We start from the raw sequence: 22,068 nt of genomic DNA, 5'->3' as shown, positions 1-22,068 counted from the left end.
CCCTTTAGCAGACATGGATGATGATATCATAGTGGGCCATTGCTGTTTTTCTCCCAGGCGGCAGCCATTTTACTTCATTCTTTAGTCAGTTTTGGATGTGTGCATATCAACAGGTGAGGATAATTTTATATGAATCAGCATATCATGTCTGCTTGCTGGAAAATATGATTAATCCAAAAATATGCTGTTGTAAAAATTGGAATACTGCTCAGCGCATTTTTGCAATCCCATTAAAAACAAGCCTTCCTACCTGTTTTGATGGTACAGCCACTTAAACTTCGAGAGTTTCCTTTAGACTAGCTGTTTTAACACTGGGGGGAAGAAGATGCCAGCGATGGTGTTAAGCCTTTTATGGTCATTGTTTCTTTGCCACTATAATGCAGGGTCAGGTCAGTTCAGCATTTGCAACTCACCAACGGACATGGGACATCAAATCGTTTAAGGAGTTATGTCTAGGTTAGATTGACAATGCACCTTTCTGTCCAATCAACCTTCTGTGCTAGTACCGAATGTCCTTAGCATCACTGCACCTGCCCTATCTGGTCCAGGAATTCATAAGCAGGATCCCGCCCAGTATTCCAGTGTGGCTACAATCAGTATTGCTCAAACATTTGATATCTTTCTTCCTGAATAACATTGTTATAATATAAATTCTTACCAACTGTGCAAATTCATTGAGTTGCAAGCTCTTTTTAACTGCAAATCAAAATGGCAGCCTCCAGCAAAACAAGATGGTAGTCCCCATGAAAATTTCAATAGATGGAAAACTCAGCTTGTCACAATGGAACCCTCCTCCAGAAAATCAATATGGCAGCCCCCATGAAAATTTCAATAGACGGAATACACAGCGTAACACAATGGAACCCTCCTCGAGAAAATCAACATGGCAGCATCCATGAAAATTTAAATAGACGGAACACTCAGTGTGTCACAATGGAACCCTTTAGCAGACATGGATGATGATATCACAATGGGCATTTGCTGTTTTTCTCCCTGACGGCAGCCATTTTACTTCATTCTTTAGTCAGGTTTGGATGTGTGCATATCAACAGGTGAGGATAATTTTATATGTCTCAGCATATCATGTCTGCTTGCTGGAAGATATGATTAATCCAAAAATATGCTGTTGTGAAAATTAGAATACTGCTCAGCGTATTTTTGCAATCCCAGAAAAAACAAGCCTTCCTACCTGTTTTTGATGGTATAGCCACTTAAACTTCGAGAGTTCCTTTTGGGCCAGCTGTTTTAACACTGGTGGAAGAAGATGCCACCGATGGTGTTAAGCCTTTTATGGTCATTGTTTCTTTGCCACTATAATGCAGGGTCAGGTCAGTTCAGCATTTGCAACTCACCAACGGACATGGGACATCAAATCTTTTAAGGAGTTTTGTCTAGGTTAGATTGACAATGCACCTTTCTGTCCAATCAACCTTCTGTGCTAGTACCGAATGTCCTTAGCATCACTGCACCTGCCCTATCTGGTCCAGGAATTCATAAGCAGGATCCCGCCCAGTATTCCAGTGTGGCTACAATCAGTATTGCTAAAACATTTGATATCTTTTTTCCTAAATAACATTGTTATAATTTAAACTCTTACCAACTGTGCAAATTCATTGAGTTGCAAGCTCTTTTTAACTGCAAATCAAAATGGCAGCCTCCAGCAAAACAAGATGGTAGCCCCCATGAAAATTTCAATAGATGGAAAACTCAGCGTGTCACAATGGAACCCACCTCCAGAAAATCAATATGGCAGCGCCCATGAAAATTTCAATAGACGGAACACACAGCGTAACACAATGGAACCCTCCTCGAGAAAATCAACATGGCAGCCTCCATGAAAATTTTAATAGACGGAACACTCAGTGTGTCACAATGGAACCCTTTAGCAGACATGGATGATGATATCATAGTGGGCCATTGCCGTTTTTCTCCCAGGCGGCAGCCATTTTACTTCATTCTTTAGTCAGGTTTGGATGTGTGCATATCAACAGGTGAGGATAATTTTATATGAATCAGCATATCATGTCTGCTTGCTGGAAGATATGATTAATCCAAAAATATGCTGTTGTAAAAATTGGAATACTGCTCAGCGCATTTTTGCAATCCCAGAAAAAACAAGCCTTCCTACCTGTTTTGATGGTACAGCCACTTAAACTTCGAGAGTTTCCTTTAGACTAGCTGTTTTAACACTGGGGGGAAGAAGATGCCAGCGATGGTGTTAAGCCTTTTATGGTCATTGTTTCTTTGCCACTATAATGCAGGGTCAGGTCAGTTAAGCATTTGCAACTCACCAACGGACATGGGACATCAAATCGTTTAAGGAGTTTTGTCTAGGTTAGATTGACAATGCACCTTTCTGTCCAATCAACCTTCTGTGCTAGTACCGAATGTCCTTAGCATCACTGCACCTGCCCTATCTGGTCCAGGAATTCATAAGCAGGATCCCGCCCAGTATTCCAGTGTGGCTACAATCAGTATTGCTCAAACATTTGATATCTTTCTTCCTGAATAACATTGTTATAATATAAATTCTTACCAACTGTGCAAATTCATTGAGTTGCAAGCTCTTTTTAACTGCAAATCAAAATGGCAGCCTCCAGCAAAACAAGATGGTAGCCCCCATGAAAATTTCAATAGATGGAAAACTCAGCTTGTCACAATGGAACCCTCCTCCAGAAAATCAATATGGCAGCCCCCATGAAAATTTCAATAGACGGAACACACAGCGTAACACAATGGAACCCTCCTCGAGAAAATCAACATGGCAGCCTCCATGAAAATTTAAATAGACGGAACACTCAGTGTGTCACAATGGAACCCTTTAGCAGACATGGATGATGATATCACAATGGGCATTTGCTGTTTTTCTCCCTGACGGCAGCCATTTTACTTCATTCTTTAGTCAGGTTTGGATGTGTGCATATCAACAGGTGAGGATAATTTTATATGTCTCAGCATATCATGTCTGCTTGCTGGAAGATATGATTAATCCAAAAATATGCTGTTGTGAAAATTAGAATACTGCTCAGCGTATTTTTGCAATCCCAGAAAAAACAAGCCTTCCTACCTGTTTTTGATGGTATAGCCACTTAAACTTCGAGAGTTCCTTTTGGGCCAGCTGTTTTAACACTGGTGGAAGAAGATGCCACCGATGGTGTTAAGCCTTTTATGGTCATTGTTTCTTTGCCACTATAATGCAGGGTCAGGTCAGTTCAGCATTTGCAACTCACCAACGGACATGGGACATCAAATCTTTTAAGGAGTTTTGTCTAGGTTAGATTGACAATGCACCATTCTGTCCAATCAACCTTCTGTGCTAATACCGAATGTCCTTAGCATCACTGCACCTGCCCTATCTGGTCCAGGAATTCATAAGCAGGATCCCGCCCAGTATTCCAGTGTGGCTACAATCAGTATTGCTCAAACATTTAATATCTTTCTACCTGAATAACATTGTTATAATATAAACTCTTACCAACTGTGCAAATTCATTTAGTTGCAAGCTCTTTTTAACTGCAAATCAAAATGGCAGCCTCCAGCAAAACAAGATGGTAGCCCCCATGAAAATTTCAATAGATGGAAAACTCAGCGTGTCACAATGGAACCCTCCTCCAGAAAATCAATATGGCAGCCCCCATGAAAATTTCAATAGACGGAACACACAGCGTAACACAATGGAACCCTCCTCAAGAAAATCAACATGGCAGCCTCCATGAAAATTTAAATAGACGGAACACTCAGTGTGTCACAATGGAACCCTTTAGCAGACATGGATGATGATATCACAATGGGCCATTGATGTTTTTCTCCCTGACGGCAGCCATTTTACTTCATTCTTTAGTCAGGTTTGGATGTGTGCATATCAACAGGTTAGGATAATTTTATATGACTCAGCATATCATGTCTGCTTGCTGGAAGATAGTATTAATCCAAAAATATGCTGTTTTGAAAATTGGAATACTGCTCAGCGTATTTTTGCAATCCCAGAAAAAACAAGCCTTCCTACCTGTTTTTGATGGTATAGCCACTTAAAGTTCGAGAGTTCCCTTTGGACCAGCTGTTTTAACACTGGGGGAAGAAGATGTCACCGATGGTGTTAAGCCTTTTATGGTCATTGTTTCTTTGCCACTATAATGCAGGGTCAGGTCAGTTCTGCATTTGCAACTCACCAACGGACATGGGACATCAAATCTTTTAAGGAGTTTTGTCTAGGTTAGATTGACAATGCACCTTTCTGTCCAATCAACTTTCTGTGCTAGTACCGAATGTCCTTAGCATCACTGCACCTGCCCTATCTGGTCCAGGAATTCATAAGCAGGATACCGCCCAGTATTCCAGCGTGGCTACAATCAGTATTGCTCAAACATTTGATATCTTTCTTCCTGAATAACATTGTTATAATATAAATTCTTACCAACTGTGCAAATTCATTGAGTTGCAAGCTCTTTTTAACTGCAAATCTAAATGGCAGCCTCCAGCAAAACAAGATGGTAGCCCCCATGAAAATTTCAATAGATAGAAAACTCAGCGTGTCACAATGGAACCCTCCTCCAGAAAATAAACATGGCAGCCGCCATGAAAATTTCAATAGACGGAACACACAGCGTAACACAATGGAAGTCTCCTCGAGAAAATCAATATGGCAGCCTCCATGAAAATTTAAATAGACGGAACACTCAGTGTGTCACAATGGAACCCTTTAGCAGACATGGATGATGATATCACAATGGGCCATTGCTGTTTTTCTCCCTGGCGGCAGCCATTTTACTTCATTCTTTAGTCAGGTTTGGATGTGTGCATATCAACAGGTGAGGATAATTTTATATGACTCAGCATATCATGTCTGTTTTCTAGAAGATTTGATTAATCAAAAAATATGCTGTTGTGGGGGGCGGAGCTAGCGCCTGAAGCTGATGGTTGCCTGAGGCTGCAGCTCCGTACTGAATATCACCCTTACAGCTCTCATAATTAGCCCCCAGACATAAAAATGGTGAAGATCGGTGGCTCAAAGGCTTGAGAATGCTCGGATTCGAGCAGACATGGGGTAAATAAAGGAGACATGGATAAATTTGTCAAGAAAGCCGCCGCTTTTTTCGTAGCCCGAGATAACAAAATGGCGCCGGTTTCACCACGCGCCCCTGGCTACTCACAGAAAGACAAGGAATCATTACCGGAGGTAGAAGACCCCGCAGATAACCTCCCGATCTCCAGATCCTACCTCAAAGAAGCAATCTCGGCGACCCTTGCGTCTGCGCTGGAACCCCTGACCTCTCTGCCATCAAGCAAGATGTCCGTCATATCGGGAGGAGAGTGGAGGTACTAGAAGAATCGCATGTGGTAATGGCGAATCACCAGATCCAAGTTGCCAACTGCTTGTCCTCCGTACAAAGCAATCTTAACGCATTATACTGCGCAGTGGAGGATCAAGAAAACCGCGGAAGACGCAACAACCTGCGTTTTCGCGGCATCCCAGAATCGGTCACCGCAAGCGATATCTCACATACAATTATCCAAATCTACCTTTCCTTAATGGGCCCGGACTCTGCACACGAGGTAATCCTGGAAAGGGCACATAGAGCCCTCCGACCTAAGCCTGCACCAACGGCCCCCCCCAGGGACATCATATGAAAATTTTTAAGCTTCCAAGTAAAAGAAACTATCCTTTCCAAAGCGCGTTCCACCAGAGATTTACACTGGGATGGTTTCGATATATCTATTTTCCAGGATCTGGCCCAGTCCACTCTGAGAAAGAGAAGAATTCTGAAGCCCTTGACGGACTGGCTCAGAACACATAATATTCAATACAGATGGTCCTTTTCTTTCGGACTGTCCTTTTTCCATGAAGGCCGCAGGACGAACATCACCTCCTACACAGATTTGGACCAAGCCTATGTCCAGCTTAACATAGACCCCTTAGGAATCCAAAATTGGGACGTAATCCAGGACCTATCACTCCTCCCGGATCTACCGGTTCCCATCCCGTGGGAGAAGCAACGTACCCCCAAGAACGCCAGAGCCAGAAGAGATCCTTCATTTTCCACTCCGAGGAGACTAACCATGGGGGACTGAGAGCATTATCTACTCATCTTAGCACGTATTGTGGTACTATAACAACCACCTGATCAGCCGTATTTGTAAGATACATGATAATCTTTGTTATAACTCTCCTCCCCATCTCCTTACCCATTTGTCTCTGTCTGTGCCTCTTCTGTCCTCCCATACACGTGCTCCTTCATACCTACTCTTCTCATTAGGTCTGACCATTATCGTTTTATTCTCAACCTGTTATATCCTTGTCTGGTCATACATCCTGGCACAGGGTGATGAATACAGTCACTAAATATCCCCCCTTGCACTCATACACTGGATTCTAAAGTGCCTTAATATTTGGTTTCCCCTTTTCTCATATTCTATGAGGTTTTGTTTTATGTTCTTGTTATGTGGATGTCTCCATACATTTATTATTTTAATATACCAATTAAGTTGCTTTGTACTCACATCTAAACTGTTTTACAGCAGACATACAAATTTGAGGCCTAGACTGTATATTTCCCATCTATGGAATCAGAGTCATCAGTGGCCCCACACACAAACTGAAGTGAAATGACCGCTCTAACAGTTGCGTCCTTTAATGTTAAAGGATTTTATGCCCCCTCCAAAAGGTGTCAAATTTTCTCATTACTCAAAAAGAAAGATACCGCTATATTATTCCTACAAGAGACCCATTTTAAATTTAACCGCTACCCTGATCTATCTCGCTCCAGTTTCCCTGTGTGGTTCCACTGTGGCTCAGGCTCCTCCTCTTCCAAGGAGTCAGTATTGGTTTCAGCAAGAATACAGTTTTCCAATATTCTTCGCATATTCAAGACTCAGAGGGAAGATATATAATGCTAAAAGGTTCTATAGCTAATCGTATATACACATTAATTAATATTTATGCCCCCAATGTCAACCAGGCATCTTGGTTTGATTCTATCCGCCCAATTATAGAGTCCTTCCAAGAAGGCATTGTTGTCATGGGAGGGGACTTTAATGTTGCCTTGAATCCCATCCTAGACTCTTCAACAAAAAAATCTGCCCTCTCTCGAAAGACGCTTAACTCCATTAATAAAATATTTCATGATCTGAACCTGGTTGACTCATGGAGAATTTTTAATCCCTTTGAAAGGGACTTTACTTTTTTTTCTAACGTCCATGGCTCATACCAGAGGCTAGATTATTTATTTATTTCTAAAACTCACCTCCAGTTATGCTCCAAAACCTGTATAGATTCCATTCACCTATCCGACCATTCCCCTATTTTTATCACGATCTCCACCCCCCAAGTAACATCCAAAACTATTAATTGGAGATTGAACGAACAACTAATTTCCTCAAAAGAAAATAAAACCAAAATTCAGAAGTCCCTCAATGACTTCTTCTCACTAAACGCCCTCTCTGACACCTCCCCTCACGTTCTCTGGGACACTCACAAGGCTTTCATAAGGGGCCAACTCATTAGCCTTGGGGCCTACCAAAAAAAACTAAAGAAAGCCCGAATTGATGACCTCTTATCAGAAATTAGTAAAATGGAGGCAATCCATAAAAAATCACTGTCGGAATCTCACCTCTTTAAACTCAACACTCTCCGTTCTGACCTAAAAAATAACCTTAATTCAATTTCAGCCAAATACTTTCTTAACTCCCAGTTTAAGTTTTTTGCCCATGGCGATAAAGCGTCTACATTTGTCATGAACAGGTTAAAAAAGAGGAGGAACCACAACTACATATGCAAAATTCATAATAATAAAGGAGAGGTAGTCACGACTTCTAAAGAAATAGCCCTCCAATTTCAATCCTTCTACCAATCCCTTTATAATTTACCTCAACCCTCTACCATAGACAACGATCTCCCAGTTACTGAAGCGATCAACAAATTCCTGGACTCGGTCTCTCTCCCGAAGCTCGACTCTTCTAATAAAAAGATACTAGAATCCCCTTTTTCCATGGATGAACTGAAAACAGCTATTAAATTGCTCCCAAAAAACAAAGCTCCAGGACCTGATGGTCTCACTGCCCATTACTATAATACATTTAGCGAAATCTTATCCCCCTTCCTGTTAAACGTATGTAATCAATCACTTAAAGGTACCCCTCTCTCAGTAGATATGACGAGAGCCCTCATAACCATTATCCCCAAAGAAGGTAAGGACCCAGCTCATTGTGCAAATTATCGCCCCATTTCCTTACTTAACCTAGACTTAAAAATCCTGGCCAAATTGTTAGCGAACCGCCTATCCCCTATTCTCCCGTCCCTAATACACAAAGACCAAACAGGGTTTGTGATTGGCAGGGAGGGCAAAGACAATTCTGTCAGAATTCTCAACGCCATTCACCACGCCACCAAGCTATCTCATCCCCTAGTTCTTCTCAGCACCGACGCCGAAAAGGCGTTTGACAGGATTAGTTGGGACTTTTTACGCCTTACGTTGTCTAAATTTGGTTTTCCAATGCCTTATATTGACGCAGTCTTCTCCATGTATTCCAACGCATCGGCGTCGGTGCTGGTGAATGAAACTACCTCCCCCTCCTTCTCTATCAGAAACAGCACGCGCCAAGGGTGTCCACTTTCCCCTCTGGTTTTCGTACTTTCTATGGAACCACTCCTTCAAGCCTTCCGTCAAAATGACGAAATTAGAGGTATTAAGCTTGGAGATCACGAACATAAAATCGCAGCATTTGCGGACGACCTTCTCCTCCTAACTTCCAACCCTAAGACATCCCTCCCCTTAATTTATGACATCTTCGAAAAAATCAGTCCCCTTTCGAACCTCAAAATTAATATGAAGAAATCTCACATCCTAAGCCTAGGCCTAAACTCCCGTACTAAAATTAACTTAGCAGCTCATTCCCCATTTAATTGGGATACCCCCTACATTACTTATCTAGGCATTAAAATAAGCACTGACCTTTCCAAACTATTTCAACTCATCTTCCTTCCTCTGTTAAAATCCATGCAAGATCAATTAAATAACCTCCACCCTCAAACATTATCCTGGTTTGGCCGGAAAAATATATTTACCTCATTAGTCCTCCCTAAACTTAACTATTTACAACAAGTCCTCCCTCTCCCAATACCAAAATCTTTTTTCCAATCCTTAGACAAGGAAATCAGATGATTCATATGGAGCCGCAAGAAAGCTCGCATCCGTTTCTCTACTCTACAAAACCCCAAATTCTCCGGTGGTATTAACCTCCCAAACCCCTCATTATATAACTCAGCCACATTATTAACCAGAGTGGTAGACTGGTTCAGAGACCCTACCTATAAATCCTGGCCTAGAATGGAGGCTGCAATGGCCAAAACCTCTTTCAGAACCCTCCTGATCCTGCCTCAACAGGACCGAACTAAGTTTAAATCCACCAGTCCATCTATTATTGCTACTCTAGAAGCCTGGAACAAATTCCAAAATTCGGATCACGGGATCCCTCTGCCCTCTCCTCTAGCTCAAGTTAGAGATTTAATAGACATAGCCACACCAGAATTGAAACAGAGTCTTCCCATACAGACCCGTAAATCTGAAATTCCAGTGATCTCCCTCTTTGGGGAAGATGGCAATGTGATCCACAAAGCCCACTTTGACTCGCTCTTTCCCGAGGCTAAACCCTTTCCCTCGCTATATTCGTCTATATCTGCCAACCTAACAAAATGGGTCCCCTACCAGGCATTACTAAGACCCCATACATGGTTCGAAAATCTTATTGACTCTAAACAACCCCCAAGAAAATTAATCTCTCTGCTATATAGAAGATTGAATAGCCCTATATGTCCCCCTAAATTGCCATTCATTGGAGCCTGGGAAAAAGACCTGAACACCCTGCTCTCTGAAGATGACCAATTGAAGCTTTTTAAAGAACCCCACAAATCTTCCAGATGTGTTAGGATACAGGAAAATGGGTACAAAATTCTGTCTAGGTGGTATAAAACACCCGACATTACCTGTAGATATAGCACTAATGGATCTGATGTCTGCTGGAGGTGTGGCGAGGGGGTGGGGAAATTTTTTCATATTTGGTGGTCCTGCACGCCGCTGCAAAGCTGGTGGTCTATGATCTTCAAACAATGCAATTTAATTTGCAAAACTTAAATTCCGCTCTCTCCTCAATTGGCTCTATTAGGCCTTCCCCTTCCCCACACAATCACCGGCATCACCCCAATGTTTAAAATACTACTTTCAGCAGCTCGCCTCTTAATCCCCAGATTTTGGCTATCGTCAGATCTTCCTCCACTGGACTATTGAAAAAACAAGGTAGACTCCATATACAGATTTGAAGACCTGTCCGCCTGGGAGAATCGCTCCCATAATAAATCTGAGGCCCTTTGGAAACCATGGGTTCTATTCAGACACTTCAATGAGGCCAAATAAATGTAAATGTAATTGTACAAAAACACTTTAGAGTATACTGGCGACTTATGACACAAACTTTTACAAGATACTAATGTTCAACTCTATGCAATATATGAGAACTGACATCCACTATGTTAATTTTGTTAACCTATTGTTGTTACTTTATTGATGACTAAACAGTACTTCACAGTATACGGATATGTACAACCTTTTGATGAGGAATCTATGTACTGTAACTTTACATCTTTCAATAAAACTTTGGAAAAATTTAAAAAAATAAATAAAAAATATGCTGTTGTGAAAATTGGAATACTGTTCAGCTTATTTTTTGCAATCCCAGAAAAAACAAGCCTTCCTACCTGTTTTTGATGGTATAGCCACTTAAACTTCAAGAGTTCCCTTTGGGCCAGCTGTTTTAACACTGGGGGAAGAAGATGCCACCGATGGTGTTAAGCCTTTTATGGTCATTGTTTCTTTGCCACTATAATGCAGGGTCAGGTCAGTTCAGCATCTGCAACTCACCAACGGACATGGGACATCAAATCTTTTAAGGAGTTTTGTCTAGGTTAGATTGACAATGCACCTTTCTGTCCAATCAACCTTCTGTGCTAGTACCGAATGTCCTTAGCATCACTGCACCTGCCCTATCTGGTCCAGGAATTCATAAGCAGGATCCCGCCCAGTATTCCAGTGTGGCTACAATCAGTATTGCTCAAACATTTGATATCTTTCTTCCTGAATAACATTGTTATAATATAAACTCTTACCAACTGTGCAAATTCATTGAGTTGCAAGCTCTTTTTAACTGCAAATCAAAATGGCAGCCTCCAGCAAAACAAGATGGTAGCCCCCATGAAAATTTCAATAGATGGAAAACTCAGCGTGTCACAATGGAACCCTCCTCCAGAAAATCAATATGGCAGCCCCATGAAAATTTCAATAGACGGAACACACAGCGTAACACAATGGAACCCTCCTCGAGAAAATCAATATGGCAGCCTCCATGAAAATTTAAATAGACGGAACACTCAGTGTGTCACAATGGAACCCTTTAGCAGACATGGATGATGATATCACAATGGGCCATTGCTGTTTTTCTCCCTGACGGCAGCCATTTTACTTCATTCTTTAGTCAGGTTTGGATGTGTGCATATCAACAGGTGAGGATAATTTTATATGACTCAGCATATCATGTCTGCTTGCTGGAAGATATGATTAATCAAAAAATATGCTGTTGTGAAAATTGGAATACTGTTCAGCGTATTTTTGCAATCCCAGAAAAAACAAGCCTTCCTACCTGTTTTTGATGGTATAGCCACTTAAACTTCGAGAGTTCCCTTTGGGCCAGCTGTTTTAACACTGGGGGAAGAAGATGCCACCGATGGTGTTAAGCCTTTTATGGTCATTGTTTCTTTGCCACTATAATGCAGGGTCAGGTCAGTTCAGCATTTGCAACTCACCAACGGACATGGGACATCAAATCTTTTAAGGAGTTTTGTCTAGGTTAGATTGACAATGCACCTTTCTGTCCAATCAACCTTCTGTGCTAGTACCGAATGTCCTTAGCATCACTGCACCTGCCCTATCTGGTCCAGGAATTCATAAGCAGGATCCCGCCCAGTATTCCAGTGTGGCTACAATCAGTATTGCTCAAACATTTGATATCTTTCTTCCTGAATAACATTGTTATAATATAAATTCTTACCAACTGTGCAAATTCATTGAGTTGCAAGCTCTTTTTAACTGCAAATCAAAATGGCAGCCTCCAGCAAAACAAGATGGTAGCCCCCATGAAAATTTCAATAGATGGAAAACTCAGCGTGTCACAATGGAACCCTCCTCCAGAAAATCAATATGGCAGCCCCATGAAAATTTCAATAGACGGAACACACAGCGTAACACAATGGAACCCTCCTCCAGAAAATCAATATGGCAGCCTCCATGAAAATTTCAATAGACGGAACACTCAGTGTGTCACAATGGAACCCTTTAGCAGACATGGATGATGATATCACAATGGGCCATTGCTGTTTTTCTCCCTGACGGCAGCCATTTTACTTCATTCTTTAGTCAGGTTTGGATGTGTGCATATCAACAGGTGAGGATAATTTTATATGACTCAGCATATCATGTCTGCTTGCTGGAAGATATGATTAATCAAAAAATATGCTGTTGTGAAAATTTGAATACTGTTCAGCGTATTTTTGCAATCCCAGAAAAAACAAGCCTTCCTACCTGTTTTTGATGGTATAGCCACTTAAACTTCGAGAGTTCCCTTTGTGCCAGCTGTTTTAACACTGGGGGAAGAAGATGCCACCGATGGTGTTAAGCCTTTTATGGTCATTGTTTCTTTGCCACTATAATGCAGGGTCAGGTCAGTTCAGCATTTGCAACTCACCAACGGACATGGGACCTCAAATCTTTTAAGGAGTTTTGTCTAGGTTAGATTGACAATGCACCTTTCTGTCCAATCAACCTTCTGTGCTAGTACCGAATGTCCTTAGCATCACTGCACCTGCCCTATCTGGTCCAGGAATTCATAAGCAGGATCCCGCCCAGTATTCCAGTGTGGCTACAATCAGTATTGCTCAAACATTTGATATCTTTCTTCCTGAATAACATTGTTATAATATAAATTCTTACCAACTGTGCAAATTCATTGAGTTGCAAGCTCTTTTTAACTGCAAATCAAAATGGCAGCCTCCAGCAAAACAAGATGGTAGCCCCCATGAAAATTTCAATAGATGGAAAACTCAGCGTGTCACAATGGAACCCTCCTCCAGAAAATCAATATGGCAGCCCCCATGAAAATTTCAATAGACGGAACACACAGCGTAACACAATGGAACCCTCCTCGAGAAAATCAATATGGCAGCCTCCATGAAAATTTAAATAGACGGAACACTCAGTGTGTCACAATGGAACCCTTTAGCAGACATGGATGATGATATCACAATGGGCCATTGCTATTTTTCTCCCTGACGGCAGCCATTTTACTTCATTCTTTAGTCAGGTTTGGATGTGTGCATATCAACAGGTGAGGATAATTTTATATGACTCAGCATATCATGTCTGCTTGCTGGAAGATATGATTAATCAAAAAATATGCTGTTGTGAAAATTGGAATACTGTTCAGCGTATTTTTGCAATCCCAGAAAAAACAAGCCTTCCTACCTGTTTTTGATGGTATAGCCATTTAAACTTCGAGAGTTCCCTTTGGGCCAGCTGTTTTAACACTGGGGGAAGAAGATGCCACCGATGGTGTTAAGCCTTTTATGGTCATTGTTTCTTTGCCACTATAATGCAGGGTCAGGTCAGTTCAGCATTTGCAACTCACCAACGGACATGGGACATCAAATCTTTTAAGGAGTTTTGTCTAGGTTAGATTGACAATGCACCTTTCTGTCCAATCAACCTTCTGTGCTAGTACCGAATGTCCTTAGCATCACTGCACCTGCCCTATCTGGTCCAGGAATTCATAAGCAGGATCCCGCCCAGTATTCCAGTGTGGCTACAATCAGTATTGCTCAAACATTTGATATCTTTCTTCGTGAATAACATTGTTATAATATAAATTCTTACCAACTGTGCAAATTCATTGAGTTGCAAGCTCTTTTTAACTGCAAATCAAAATGGCAGCCTCCAGCAAAACAAGATGGTAGCCCCCATGAAAATTTCAATAGATGGAAAACTCAGCGTGTCACAATGGAACCCTCCTCCAGAAAATCAATATGGCAGCCCCCATGAAAATTTCAATAGACGGAACACACAGCGTAACACAATGGAACCCTCCTCGAGAAAATCAATATGGCAGCCTCCATGAAAATTTAAATAGACGGAACACTCAGTGTGTCACAATGGAACCCTTTAGCAGACATGGATGATGATATCACAATGGGCCATTGCTGTTTTTCTCCCTGACGGCAGCCATTTTACTTCATTCTTTAGTCAGGTTTGGATGTGTGCATATCAACAGGTGAGGATAATTTTATATGACTCAGCATATCATGTCTGCTTGCTGGAAGATATGATTAATCAAAAATATGCTGTTGTGAAAATTGGAATACTGTTCAGCGTATTTTTGCAATCCCAGAAAAAACAAGCCTTCCTACCTGTTTTTGATGGTATAGCCATTTAAACTTCGAGAGTTCCCTTTGGGCCAGCTGTTTTAACACTGGGGGAAGAAGATGCCACCGATGGTGTTAAGCCTTTTATGGTCATTGTTTCTTTGCCACTATAATGCAGGGTCAGGTCAGTTCAGCATTTGCAACTCACCAACGGACATGGGACATCAAATCTTTTAAGGAGTTTTGTCTAGGTTAGATTGACAATGCACCTTTCTGTCCAATCAACCTTCTGTGCTAGTACCGAATGTCCTTAGCATCACTGCACCTGCCCTATCTGGTCCAGGAATTCATAAGCAGGATCCCGCCCAGTATTCCAGTGTGGCTACAATCAGTATTGCTCAAACATTTGATATCTTTCTTCCTGAATAACATTGTTATAATATAAATTCTTACCAACTGTGCAAATTCATTGAGTTGCAAGCTCTTTTTAACTGCAAATCAAAATGGCAGCCTCCAGCAAAACAAGATGGTAGCCCCCATGAAAATTTCAATAGATGGAAAACTCAGCGTGTCACAATGGAACCCTCCTCCAGAAAATCAATATGGCAGCCCCCATGAAAATTTCAATAGACGGAACACACAGCGTAACACAATGGAACCCTCCTCGAGAAAATCAATATGGCAGCCTCCATGAAAATTTAAATAGACGGAACACTCAGTGTGTCACAATGGAACCCTTTAGCAGACATGGATGATGATATCACAATGGGCCATTGCTGTTTTTCTCCCTGACGGCAGCCATTTTACTTCATTCTTTAGTCAGGTTTGGATGTGTGCATATCAACAGGTGAGGATAATTTTATATGACTCAGCATATCATGTCTGCTTGCTGGAAGATATGATTAATCAAAAAATATGCTGTTGTGAAAATTGGAATACTGTTCAGCGTATTTTTGCAATCCCAGAAAAAACAAGCCTTCCTACCTGTTTTTGATGGTATAGCCATTTAAACTTCGAGAGTTCCCTTTGGGCCAGCTGTTTTAACACTGGGGGAAGAAGATGCCACCGATGGTGTTAAGCTTTTTATGGTCATTGTTTCTTTGCCACTATAATGCAGGGTCAGGTCAGTTCAGCATTTGCAACTCACCAACGGACATGGGACATCAAATCTTTTAAGGAGTTTTGTCTAGGTTAGATTGACAATGCACCTTTCTGTCCAATCAACCTTCTGTGCTAGTACCGAATGTCCTTAGCATCACTGCACCTGCCCTATCTGGTCCAGGAATTCATAAGCAGGATCCCGCCCAGTATTCCAGTGTGGCTACAATCAGTATTGCTCAAACATTTGATATCTTTCTTCCTGAATAACATTGTTATAATATAAATTCTTACCAACTGTGCAAATTCATTGAGTTGCAAGCTCTTTTTAACTGCAAATCAAAATGGCAGCCTCCAGCAAAACAAGATGGTAGCCCCCATGAAAATTTCAATAGATGGAAAACTCAGCGTGTCACAATGGAACCCTCCTCCAGAAAATCAATATGGCAGCCCCCATGAAAATTTCAATAGACGGAACACACAGCGTAACACAATGGAACCCTCCTCGAGAAAATCAACATGGCAGCCTCCATGAAAATTTAAATAGACGGAACACTCAGTGTGTCACAATGGAACCCTTTAGCAGACATGGATGATGATATCACAATGGGCCATTGCTGTTTTTCTCCCTGACGGCAGCCATTTTACTTCATTCTTTAGTCAGGTTTGGATGTGTGCATATCAACAGGTGAGGATAATTTTATATGACTCAGCATATCATGTCTGCTTGCTGGAAGATATGATTAATCAAAAAATATGCTGTTGTGAAAATTGGAATACTGTTCAGCGTATTTTTGCAATCCCAGAAAAAACAAGCCTTCCTACCTGTTTTTGATGGTATAGCCACTTAAACTTCGAGAGTTCCCTTTGGCCAGCTGTTTTAACACTGGGGGAAGAAGATGCCACCGATGGTGTTAAGCCTTTTATGGTCATTGTTTCTTTGCCACTATAATGCAGGGTCAGGTCAGTTCAGCATTTGCAACTCACCAACGGACATGGGACATCAAATCTTTTAAGGAGTTTTGTCTAGGTTAGATTGACAATGCACCTTTCTGTCCAATCAACCTTCTGTGCTAGTACCGAATGTCCTTAGCATCACTGCACCTGCCCTATCTGGTCCAGGAATTCATAAGCAGGATCCCGCCCAGTATTCCAGTGTGGCTACAATCAGTATTGCTCAAACATTTGATATCTTTCTTCCTGAATAACATTGTTATAATATAAATTCTTACCAACTGTGCAAATTCATTGAGTTGCAAGCTCTTTTTAACTGCAAATCAAAATGGCAGCCTCCAGCAAAACAAGATGGTAGCCCCCATGAAAATTTCAATAGATGGAAAACTCAGCGTGTCACAATGGAACCCTCCTCCAGAAAATCAATATGGCAGCCCCCATGAAAATTTCAATAGACGGAACACACAGCGTAACACAATGGAACCCTCCTCGAGAAAATCAATATGGCAGCCTCCATGAAAATTTAAATAGACGGAACACTCAGTGTGTCACAATGGAACCCTTTAGCAGACATGGATGATGATATCACAATGGGCCATTGCTGTTTTTCTCCCTGACGGCAGCCATTTTACTTCATTCTTTAGTCAGGTTTGGATGTGTGCATATCAACAGGTGAGGATAATTTTATATGACTCAGCATATCATGTCTGCTTGCTGGAAGATATGATTAATCAAAAAATATGCTGTTGTGAAAATTGGAATACTGTTCAGCGTATTTTTGCAATCCCAGAAAAAACAAGCCTTCCTACCTGTTTTTGATGGTATAGCCATATAAACTTCGAGAGTTCCCTTTGGGCCAGCTATTTTAACACTGGGGGAAGAAGATGCCACCGATGGTGTTAAGCCTTTTATGGTCATTGTTTCTTTGCCACTATAATGCAGGGTCAGGTCAGTTCAGCATTTGCAACTCACCAACGGACATGGGACATCAAATCTTTTAAGGAGTTTTGTCTAGGTTAGATTGACAATGCACCTTTCTGTCCAATCAACCTTCTGTGCTGGTACCGAATGTCCTTAGCATCACTGCACCTGCCCTATCTGGTCCAGGAATTCATAAGCAGGATCCCGTCCAGTATTCCAGTGTGGCTACAATCAGTATTGCTCAAACATTTGATATCTTTCTTCCTGAATAACATTGTTATAATATAAACTCTTACCAACTGTGCGAATTCATTGAGTTGCAAGATCTTTTTAACTGCAAATCAAAATGGCAGCCTCCAGCAAAACAAGATGGTAGCCCCCATGAAAATTTCAATAGATATAAAACTCAGCGTGTCACAATGGAACCCTCCTCCAGAAAATCAATATGGCAGCCCCCATGAAAATTTCAATAGACGGAACACACAGCGTAACACAATGGAACCCTCCTCGAGAAAATCAATATGGCAGCCTCCATGAAAATTTAAATAGACGGAACACTCAGTGTGTCACAATGGAACCCTTTAGCAGACATGGATGATGATATCACAATGGGCCATTGCTGTTTTTCTCCCTGACGGCAGCCATTTTACTTCATTCTTTAGTCAGGTTTGGATGTGTGCATATCAACAGGTGAGGATAATTTTATATGACTCAGCATATCATGTCTGCTTGCTGGAAGATATGATTAATCAAAAAATATGCTGTTGTGAAAATTTGAATACTGTTCAGCGTATTTTTGCAATCCCAGAAAAAACAAGCCTTCCTACATGTTTTTGATGGTATAGCCACTTAAACTTCGAGAGTTCCCTTTGGGCCAGCTGTTTTAACACTGGGGGAAGAAGATGCCACCGATGGTGTTAAGCCTTTTATGGTCATTGTTTCTTTGCCACTATAATGCAGGGTCAGGTCAGTTCAGCATTTGCAACTCACCAACGGACATGGGACATCAAATCTTTTAAGGAGTTTTGTCTAGGTTAGATTGACAATGCACCTTTCTGTCCAATCAACCTTCTGTGCTAGTACCGAATGTCCTTAGCATCACTGCACCTGCCCTATCTGGTCCAGGAATTCATAAGCAGGATCCCGCCCAGTATTCCAGTGTGGCTACAATCAGTATTGCTCAAACATTTGATATCTTTCTTCCTGAATAACATTGTTATAATATAAATTCTTACCAACTGTGCAAATTCATTGAGTTGCAAGCTCTTTTTAACTGCAAATCAAAATGGCAGCCTCCAGCAAAACAAGATGGTAGCCCCCATGAAAATTTCAATAGATGGAAAACTCAGCGTGTCACAATGGAACCCTCCTCCAGAAAATCAATATGGCAGCCCCCATGAAAATTTCAATAGACGGAACACACAGCGTAACACAATGGAACCCTCCTCGAGAAAATCAATATGGCAGCCTCCATGAAAATTTAAATAGACGGAACACTCAGTGTGTCACAATGGAACCCTTTAGCAGACATGGATGATGATATCACAATGGGCTATTGCTGTTTTTCTCCCTGACGGCAGCCATTTTACTTCATTCTTTAGTCAGGTTTGGATGTGTGCATATCAACAGGTGAGGATAATTTTATATGACTCAGCATATCATGTCTGCTTGCTGGAAGATATGATTAATCAAAAAATATGCTGTTGTGAAAATTGGAATACTGTTCAGCGTATTTTTGCAATCCCAGAAAAAACAAGCCTTCCTACCTGTTTTTGATGGTATAGCCACTTAAACTTTGAGAGTTCCCTTTGGCCAGCTGTTTTAACACTGGGGGAAGAAGATGCCACCGATGGTGTTAAGCCTTTTATGGTCATTGTTTCTTTGCCACTATAATGCAGGGTCAGGTCAGTTCAGCATTTGCAACTCACCAACGGACATGGGACATCAAATCTTTTAAGGAGTTTTGTCTAGGTTAGATTGACAATGCACCTTTCTGTCCAATCAACCTTCTGTGCTAGTACCGAATGTCCTTAGCATCACTGCACCTGCCCTATCTGGTCCAGGAATTCATAAGCAGGATCCCGCCCAGTATTCCAGTGTGGCTACAATCAGTATTGCTCAAACATTTGATATCTTTCTTCCTGAATAACATTGTTATAATATAAACTCTTACCAACTGTGCAAATTCATTGAGTTGCAAGCTCTTTTTAACTGCAAATCAAAATGGCAGCCTCCAGCAAAACAAGATGGTAGCCCCCATGAAAATTTCAATAGATGGAAAACTCAGCGTGTCACAATGGAACCCTCCTCCAGAAAATCAATATGGCAGCCCCCATGAAAATTTCAATAGACGGAACACACAGCGTAACACAATGGAACCCTCCTCGAGAAAATCAATATGGCAGCCTCCATGAAAATTTAAATAGACGGAACACTCAGTGTGTCACAATGGAACCCTTTAGCAGACATGGATGATGATATCACAATGGGCCATTGCTATTTTTCTCCCTGACGGCAGCCATTTTACTTCATTCTTTAGTCAGGTTTGGATGTGTGCATATCAACAGGTGAGGATAATTTTATATGACTCAGCATATCATGTCTGCTTGCTGGAAGATATGATTAATCAAAAAATATGCTGTTGTGAAAATTGGAATACTGTTCAGCGTATTTTTGCAATCCCAGAAAAAACAAGCCTTCCTACCTGTTTTTGATGGTATAGCCACTTAAACTTCGAGAGTTCCCTTTGGGCCAGCTGTTTTAACACTGGGGGAAGAAGATGCCACCGATGGTGTTAAGCCTTTTATGGTCATTGTTTCTTTGCCACTATAATGCAGGGTCAGGTCAGTTCAGCATTTGCAACTCACCAACGGACATGGGACATCAAATCTTTTAAGGAGTTTTGTCTAGGTTAGATTGACAATGCACCTTTCTGTCCAATCAACCTTCTGTGCTAGTACCGAATGTCCTTAGCATCACTGCACCTGCCCTATCTGGTCCAGGAATTCATAAGCAGGATCCCGCCCAGTATTCCAGTGTGGCTACAATCAGTATTGCTCAAACATTTGATATCTTTCTTCCTGAATAACATTGTTATAATATAAACTCTTACCAACTGTGCAAATTCATTGAGTTGCAAGCTCTTTTTAACTGCAAATCAAAATGGCAGCCTCCAGCAAAACAAGATGGTAGCCCCCATGAAAATTTCAATAGATGGAAAACTCAGCATGTCACAATGGAACCCTCCTCCAGAAAATCAATATGGCAGCCCCCATGAAAATTTCAATAGACGGAACACACAGCGTAACACAATGGAACCCTCCTCGAGAAAATCAATATGGCAGCCTCCATGAAAATTTAAATAGACGGAACACTCAGTGTGTCACAATGGAACCCTTTAGCAGACATGGATGATGATATCACAATGGGCCATTGCTGTTTTTCTCCCTGACGGCAGCCATTTTACTTCATTCTTTAGTCAGGTTTGGATGTGTGCATATCAACAGGTGAGGATAATTTTATATGACTCAGCATATCATGTCTGCTTGCTGGAAGATATGATTAATCAAAAATATGCTGTTGTGAAAATTGGAATACTGTTCAGCGTATTTTTGCAATCCCAGAAAAAACAAGCCTTCCTACCTGTTTTTGATGGTATAGCCACTTAAACTTCGAGAGTTCCCTTTGGGCCAGCTGTTTTAACACTGGGGGAAGAAGATGCCACCGATGGTGTTAAGCCTTTTATGGTCATTGTTTCTTTGCCACTATAATGCAGGGTCAGGTCAGTTCAGCATTTGCAACTCACCAACGGACATGGGACATCAAATCTTTTAAGGAGTTTTGTCTAGGTTAGATTGACAATGCACCTTTCTGTCCAATCAACCTTCTGTGCTAGTACCGAATGTCCTTAGCATCACTGCACCTGCCCTATCTGGTCCAGGAATTCATAAGCAGGATCCCGCCCAGTATTCCAGTGTGGCTACAATCAGTATTGCTCAAACATTTGATATCTTTCTTCCTGAATAACATTGTTATAATATAAACTCTTACCAACTGTGCAAATTCATTGAGTTGCAAGCTCTTTTTAACTGCAAATCAAAATGGCAGCCTCCAGCAAAACAAGATGGTAGCCCCCATGAAAATTTCAATAGATGGAAAACTCAGCGTGTCACAATGGAACCCTCCTCCAGAAAATCAATATGGCAGCCCCCATGAAAATTTCAATAGACGGAACACACAGCGTAACACAATGGAACCCTCCTCGAGAAAATCAATATGGCAGCCTCCATGAAAATTTAAATAGACGGAACACTCAGTGTGTCACAATGGAACCCTTTAGCAGACATGGATGATGATATCACAATGGGCCATTGCTGTTTTTCTCCCTGACGGCAGCCATTTTACTTCATTCTTTAGTCAGGTTTGGATGTGTGCATATCAACAGGTGAGGATAATTTTATATGATTCAGCATATCATGTCTGCTTGCTGGAAGATATGATTAATCAAAAAATATGCTGTTGTGAAAATTGGAATACTGTTCAGCGTATTTTTGCAATCCCAGAAAAAACAAGCCTTCCTACCTGTTTTTGATGGTATAGCCATTTAAACTTCGAGAGTTCCCTTTGGGCCAGCTGTTTTA

Source organism: Bufo bufo, chromosome 5, assembly GCF_905171765.1.
Source record: "Bufo bufo chromosome 5, aBufBuf1.1, whole genome shotgun sequence".
Lineage (NCBI taxonomy): Eukaryota > Metazoa > Chordata > Amphibia > Anura > Bufonidae > Bufo > Bufo bufo.
The sequence above is the reverse complement of the archived record's forward strand: the minus strand, read 5'-3'. Positions refer to the sequence as shown.